The following is an 8422-nucleotide window of genomic DNA, read 5'->3' as shown; positions in this document are numbered from 1 at the left end:
ATACTGACATTGCGTCCAAATTTCTTGTATTGCTGTGGCTTCACTTTTACATTGCAAATGATCTATGCAGTGTGTAAAGGGACAGTTCCTTCCAAAAAGTTGCACTCACAGTCGCCATTTATGTTGCCGTAAGGACAGAACAACACGTTTCTCCTAGTGCCCGGCCCATAAACAGCTCACTGGAGGATGTCATCGCTTCATCAGTCATGTCTTCCTCTGAGCTGTTCTTTGTGAATGTCCTCATCCCAAGCGCTGCACACTTCACAGCCTCCTTCCGGTTTATAATTACACTCTGGATTTTTCTTTCTTTCTCTTTTTATTTTTTTGGGTGTTGCTTATGCATGTGAGAAGTGTGATTGATTCATTGCTGCGTTATTGTCTTTTATTCTGATTTCTTTTGTTTTCTGTTAGATCTGTTGAGATTTTCTGCACCGTGGCATTGGTGTATGACTGAGCGGAGAGTTTGCATAGAGTCCTATGATAGCACAGTGAAAGAGAGAAAATATGAAAAGCCTTTTCCTGTATGTATAATTGAACATTTGTATGATTAAATTAACACTGAAACAAAGGATTCTGTCTTCGTGTTTTGAATGCAGCGATTTTGTTAAAAGGGTCATATAATGCCATTTTTGTACAAGCTAATATGATTCTTTAGGGTCTAAATTAAAAGTTTGTAATATACTTTAATTAAAAATTCTCATTAGTATTGTAAGAAAACACTTATTTTACCTGGTAAAAAACAGCTCTGTTTTCAGCACGCCGTTTCAGTGTATATGACTTTAAATGATCATGAGCTTCGCTGACTCCGCCTCTCTGTTCTGCGCATACACCGTTTGTAACACAATAACCATAACACGTTGTTCAGTATAAACGTGGGATTATGCATTATATTGAGAACGTCATACATAGAAAACATGCCGTAATGTACCCCGAGTGTAAACCTTAGACGCATTCATTGTGAAGCGTGCAGCTAGCGATTTACAAGAATTAATATAAATATTAATATAAAGTTTAATAAAACGTTACACTCACTTCAGTTCTTCTGGAGCAGCTGCAGGAACACGAATAGCTGGTACCGATCCTTTCATGAGCAGCTTCTTAGCAAAACCAGCTTTATACTGACCCTCGTTTATAAAGCGGTCTGGTGTGTGAAATGATTCGCGCAAACATGAGAGCATTGACGTTGCTCGTGGGGAATATTCCCATCGAAAACAAACTCAGCCACTGCGTCTTCAGCGGTTCGGATTTAGGAACATTAAAATGACTGCTGTGTTCGTTATTACACCCAAGAACAGAACACCACAATCGCTTAGACGCCATTCTGCTCATAGACAGTGCTCCAGTATCAACAATGACCGCGCCGGTCCGCGCGGACTATGATTGACAGCTGGCTCACGAGCGAGGGCGGGTCTGTGTTGAAACGCTGCTGTCAATCAACAATCGTGGGAGGGGCGTGCGAGCTTGTGACGTCACAGGCTCGAACGGCTCGATTTGAGGCAGGGGAAAACATATAAGGAGATTAAAACAAAACCACTGGATGGATTTTTATCATTATATGATGTTTGTGTACAGGCACTGCCAACACACATTTCAGTACAATCAACTTGTAAAATTGCATGTACCATTATATGACCCCTTTAAATGAATATTAGTGTTACATTCTTAAAAATACATTTTATTTAATAAAGAAGCTTTCTATTGCACAAAAGATAATTAAAATGTTCTTCATATTAAAGGGTTAGTTCACCCAAGTTCACCCTCGAGTCTGAAGGTCTGGAATTCATAGCAGCTTTCTTTGGCCAAGGCCCGCCCATAAGGCCGTTTGACCGACATGTCAAACAACCAATTACAGTTCGTTTCGTTCAGCATCACGTTTCGGGGCGTGGAAATGTCCCCACAACAACAGACCGGCGTGCAACAAGTCAGTCAGCATAGAAAATCAAAGAAGGAGAAGAAATCTTCAAGAGTCTATGCCGTGAACCTCGCTTACTTTTGAGAATCCTACGTTTAGCTGATCTTGATAAATGCTCATTGTCACTCATGTAAACACAACAGTTTGTCTTCCGCAATCACACGTCTGCGCTTTGTTTCCCGGCGGACCGAAAATAAACGCGACACTCGCGCCCCCCGGAAATCCGATAAAATTCAACCAATCAGATGACGACTTCGACATTCCTGAAGTGTTTCCAGTTAAGTGTACCATATGCATCAGACGTTTAGCCAACGTTCTGTGGGCGTGACGTCTGAGGCTGAGACTAAGGTGTATATGACTTTCTTATTCAGACAAACACAATCAGAGTTATGTTAAAAAATATCCTGGCTCTTCCAAGCTTTATAGTGGGAGTGAATCTTGTCATTTTTTTGAAGCTCAAAAAAGCTTATCAATCCATCATAAAAGTAATCCATATGACTCCAGATGGTTAATAAAGGCCTTCTGAAGCACAGTGATGCGTTTTTGTAAGAAAAATATCCATATTTATAACTTTATAAACTATAATCACTGGTTTCCGGTAACGGCTGTATACGAGTCGAGTTCCGGAGGAAGAGTCACCTTTGACCCGATGCATGACGTGAAACGCGAAAGCACAAAGGATACAGAAAAACAAAACACCGGTTACGAATTGGAAGTCTAAAACGAGAATTGTTAAAGAGAAATGTGAGAGGAGCTTGAGTTTGTTCCTCAGCCCTATTTTTTTTTTTAACCGTGAGAGGCGTTCAAAGGCTTTCCTGTAGCTCAGACAGTAGAGGGTTGGCGCTTGTAACGCTAAGGTCATGGGTTTGATTCCCAGGGAAAGCAAGAACTGATAAGAATGTAAATGTGTACCTTGAAATGCAATGTAAGTCGCTTTGGATAAAAGCGTCTGCTAAATGCGTAAATGTAAATGTCTAGTCTCACCTGAGCTTACGTAACTCCTACATCCTACGTCATGGATCGGGTCAAAGGTCACCCTTCCTCTGGAACTCGACTCGTATACAGCCGTTACCGGAAGCCAGTGATTATAGTTTATAATAAAGTTATAAATATTCATATTTTTCTTACAAAAATGCATCGCTTGGCTTCAGAAGGCCTTTATTGACCCCCTGGAGTCATATGGATTACTTTTATGATGGATTGATGTGCTTTTTTGGGCTTCAAAAAACTAGTTACCATTCACTCCCATTATAAAACGTTAGAAGAGCCAGGAAATTTTTTTTGTAATATAACTCTGATTGTTTTTGGCTCTAAGAAGAAAGTCATGAACATCTAGAATGGCTTGAGGGTGAGTAAATAATGAGATTATTATCAGTTTTGGGTGAACTAATAACCCTTGTAAGTAAAACTGGTTCTTTTAAAACTGCTGAAAGGTTATTTGTGGAACCCGAAACGGCTCTAGGTATCATTACAAAAACCCTCTTTTGGAACCATTATTTTAAAGAGTATAATTAAATGTATGGCAGTTTAACAAGTCCAGGTGCCAAAATCTACTTTCACATAAAAATGTCTGAATGTCATTGTATTAGATAAAATATCCAAGTAAGTGTCTGTACCTAAGCTAAAATGCAGGATCGTTTCACTAGCTTCACTTCATTTTTGAAGTCTCAATGACTTTTAACTTCTGGTTTAGTGGATGTATGAACTAAAGTCTGAGGTGCTGTTGAACTGTCCTCTGACGTTTAAATTTAAAACAACTACTTGGTGTGATATTTTCATATCTAGTCATTGAAATTTTAACTATTAGAGAGTCATTTTAATTAAATTTTTAACTAATATAAAGTTTCCCCAGGTTTACCAAATGAGTGCAACAGAATTCAACTTGTGAAGATTATATTTTTATGCCTTTTATGACCAAAACCATGTCTACGTCTCATCATAAACTGAATTCCAGTACAACCCTGATGTTCAATGGCCCTTCAGGAAGAATATAATCTTGTTTACACTAATTACCATAGCTGGGATGTGTTGATCTGGGATGAGGAGACCATCTCTAGGCAAATATTTGCTCACATCTCAGGTCTTGTGCAACTTGCCTTGGCACTATCTAATATTACCCACCTGACAAACATGTAAGATCATGGAAGGACCTTAAACAAATGCAAAGCATTTCCTCTTGGTTTGACAGCTGCACTTGCCTGGGCTGTGGGAGTTGGAAGTGGCAAGCAAATTCTGTGGTATCTGGATGATGGTATGGGTCTTGTACAAAAACACTGATTTAAGTGAAATGAGCCTTGAGCATTTTTTGTTTCCATGTTTAAACTATCAACAATTATTTCCTGGTGTTGGATTTTGCATCATTTGAATTTTTGTGCCATTTAACTCACTAAATGTAACTTTTTCCTGATGTCCCTAAAGCCTCACCAAGACGACAAATGCAAACAAGGAAGTTTCAGACTTCAGACTGCAGGGCATTGTCATCAGTAGAACAACTTCCTTTAGAGATTAACCAAGACAGTGCATTTTCATAATTTTCTAGTGTGGGGGATAAACATACACATTTAGACTTGGTATTGACACAGTTGGGTGTAATAGTTTGTTGGTATGGTAAGTAAACCTGTCATGCAGACTCGAAGGGTAAATATCTTACTCTTACGACGAGTTGATATACACCGCTCTTTGCTGTGTTTCCAGACTATTCGTACAGTAATGCAGAAAATGCAGATAAATCAAAAGTCTGGTGTGTGATGAGTGGTAAAACTGGTCAGCTTTGTTGTTTACAGGGTGATACACTGATATCAGCACTGGACTGTGACTGTCAGCATTTACATTTTTAGGAAATTGTAATCATTTTGAAAATGTTAAGGGTTCGTTCACCCAAAAATTAAAATTCTGTCATTAATTACTCACCCTCGTCGTTCCAAACCCGTAAGACTAGTTCATTTTCGGAACACAAATGAAGATCTTTTTAATGAAATCTGAGAGATTTCTGTCCCTCCATTGACAGCTACACAACTGCACTGACACTTCAAAAAGTTCATAAAGAGATCGTAAAACTAATCCATATGAATTGAGCGGTTTATTTTCTGAAGAGACTCGATCACTTTATATGATGAACAGATTTAATTTAGGCTTTTATTCACATTTAAAAATTGATTAGTGAACTTAAACAGAAGCTCAACCAAACCGGCTTGATGCATTAGAACAAACCTCATTGGTTCTTACAGAAGCTCAAACGTGATGCGTAACACGAGAATGAACCTCATTGGTTCTTGCAGAAGCTCAAACGTGATGCGTAACACGAGAATGAACCTCATTGGTTCTTGCAGAAGCTCAAACGTGATGCGTAACACGAGAATGAACCTCATTGGTTCTTGCAGAAGCTCAAACGTGATGCGTAACACGAGAATGAACCTCATTGGTTCTTACAGAAGCTCAAACGTGATGCGTAACATGAGAATGAACCTCATTGGTTCTTACAGAAGCTCAAACGTGATGCGTAACATGAGTATGAACCTCATTGGTTCTTACAGAAGCTCAAACGTGCTGCCCAACATGAGAATGAACCTCATTGGTTCTTACAGAAGCTCAAACGTGATGCGTAACATGAGAATGAACCTCATTGGTTCTTACAGAAGCTCAAACGTGATGCGTAAACATGAGAATGAACCTCATTGGTTCTTACAGAAGCTCAAACGTGATGCGTAACATGAGAATGAACCTCATTGGTTCTTGCAGAAGCTCAAACGTGATGCGTACCACGAGAATGAACCTCATTGGTTCTTACAGAAGCTCAAACGTGATGCGTAACATGAGAATGAACCTCATTGGTTCTTACAGAAGCTCAAACGTGATGCGTTACACGAGAATGGACCTCATTGGTTCTTACAGAAGCTCAAACGTGATGCGTAACACGAGAATGAACCTCATTGGTTCTTGCAGAAGCTCAAACGTGATGCGTAACACGAGAATGAACCTCATTGGTTCTTACAGAAGTTCAAACGTGATGCGTAACACGAGAATGAACCTCATTGGTTCTTACAGAAGTTCAAACGTGATGCGTAACACGAGAATGAACCTCATTGGTTCTTACAGAAGTTCAAACGTGATGCGTAACACGAGAATGAACGTCAAGCGAACATGCTTGAGCTTCCGTTTACCACAACTGATGTGTGCGTTGATGAATATTTAAATGTGAATAAAAGCCTAAATTCAATCTGTTCATCATATAAAGTGATTGAAATCTCCCAGATTTCATCAAAAAGATCTTCATTTGTGATCCAAAGATGAATGGTCTTACGGGTTTGGAACGACGAGGGTGAATAATAATGACAGAATTCTCATTTTTGGGTGAACTATACCTTTAATCCCCCAAAACCGAACCCTACCCATAAGTTATCCCTAAATCAGATGGAAATTATAGGTGAATAGCACTGATGTAGAAGCATCTGATCTAACCCTGGTTGTAAGCCTAAACATTGACATAAACATTAAACTTGTCTCTCAAATCTGATTGGTTGATTGAAATGTTGATAATAGGCCTATGTTCTGTTCTGCAGGCCATGACAGGTATGGAAGTTAAATTGTGAGGAATAGACTTACAGTGTTTTCGATGGCATCCGCTGTAAAAAGCTGTATAAAGCTCATAGATCACTGATAATAGACCTTATTCACTGCAGCGCCATCTTTGATTTTTAATGGGAATGAAAGCGAGGCTGTGAGGGATAGACACATCTCTTCAGTGGGTTCTTCTGTTATTTAAGAGTTTTAGAGTATTAGTCCTATGTAATTTAAGGAACAGGGTCAAACATCATCTTGGTAGATTACAAGTTAGTTAGAGCAGAGGTCATGGTTTGCGTTTTTTTATATGGTGAGTGGCGCCAAACTATCGAACTATCACGTTAGATAATTACCATGGATAACCATGGCAACAGCGGGCTTAGCCCTTAGAACACTGTCAAAACAACAACAATAAATAAATAAACAATTATTGTCATAATTTCTCTTATTATTAGATTTACAGCTAATCCCAAGGCTACAGCGTATATGGTTTTTTTTTTAACACAGGCTAGTTTTAAAAGCTACATTTTTATTTTTAAATCCTAGCTAAATAGTTTTAAAACTACCTTACATGTTGCAATTTACAACCGTGTTTATGAACTTGTATAAGAATAAAGAGATAAGTGATTACGGTAGCCTGGTTATGTTTTGCGATTAAATGCTTTTCTAATGGAAAGCGCTCGAGCGGTTACTGTTGCTATGGTGACCACCTCGTGCGAAAGCGAGAAGCTGTTTGGCGCCAAGTAATACTCATTCTGTAATCTAAGTTTTCATTTTATTTCTTTATACTTTAACCTATTTTCTACAGTGTTTAATAGCCTAAGCTGCCGATTGAAACAGACTAAAACTGCGCATCTCAAGTGTTGTTGGCTACATTTAATCACTACCAGATTCTCCTATGGTGACGCACTGAATCCTCACCTTATGTGATCTTAGTTTTGTGCATGACTCACTGAAGTATCTGTAGCAACAAGTTTTTTTTTCGTTTAACCCTCTAGGGGTATATTGGCTAAATGTAGCAGGCTATGTGTTGCTTTTGCAATCAAACAGCCTATGCAAAAGTAACCTGTATATGTAAGCATGCTTATATCAATTATTGATAATTTCTGCAATATTACTTCTTGTTTTTATTTATTTTAGGAATATTAAGAACTAGGAAATTGTTTAATCATACGTATAAAATCATGAAGAAATGTTCAATATTAAAATAATTTTATGCTAAAATGACATCCCTTTGTACACAGAAGAAAATGGTGTAGAAACAATTTTCACTCTGAAAATTGCTTGTAAATTTTACAAACAATAACAAAAAAACAGCAAGTAACATGTTGAATTGAACATAAAATGTAGAAAAACTGAAATAATGTTCTCTCTCATACTATTCTTTATTCACAACTTCTAGGAAAACTAAGGAAGGAAAATAAGAGGAAACTTTTTAAGTACGCATGCAATCGATGTTTATCAGTATAATTTGTTTTTGGAAATCTGCCCATCAATATTAAGTTATAATGGTACATACCGTTTTCTAACGGTGTCAACATTCTTGAAGATATTTGTTTAATCATGTAGTCATGTAATTTTATAACGGCTTAATGTTTTTATGGGAAAAATATTCAGGATAAATTCCACAACATATATTCTTCAGCACTTGCAGCATTATTTTCTTTAGCTATACTTTACTTGATCGCTTGATAGTGACCACAAGATCTAGAAAATAATGTGCTGTAAAAACTTCCAGCTATTTCAAGTTGCTGCCTATATTCAAATTAGCTGTACAAGTCATTTCAACTTAAATTACATTACACTAACTTATTAAAAAAAGCTGAAATTACTCAAATTATTTTGATGAGTTAGCGTAGGCTGATTAAAAACACAATTTGTGATGAATTATTAATCATATTTTTATGTTTTCTGAAGTGTTCTAAAGCATTTTGTTCTCATAACATGTTC

The sequence above is a fragment of the Rhinichthys klamathensis genome, unplaced genomic scaffold (assembly GCF_029890125.1).
Source record: "Rhinichthys klamathensis goyatoka isolate OS25496 unplaced genomic scaffold, OSU_Roscu_1.1 h1tg000303l_1, whole genome shotgun sequence".
In the NCBI taxonomy this organism is placed as follows: domain Eukaryota; kingdom Metazoa; phylum Chordata; class Actinopteri; order Cypriniformes; family Leuciscidae; genus Rhinichthys; species Rhinichthys klamathensis.
Note: the sequence above shows the minus strand (reverse complement) of the source record.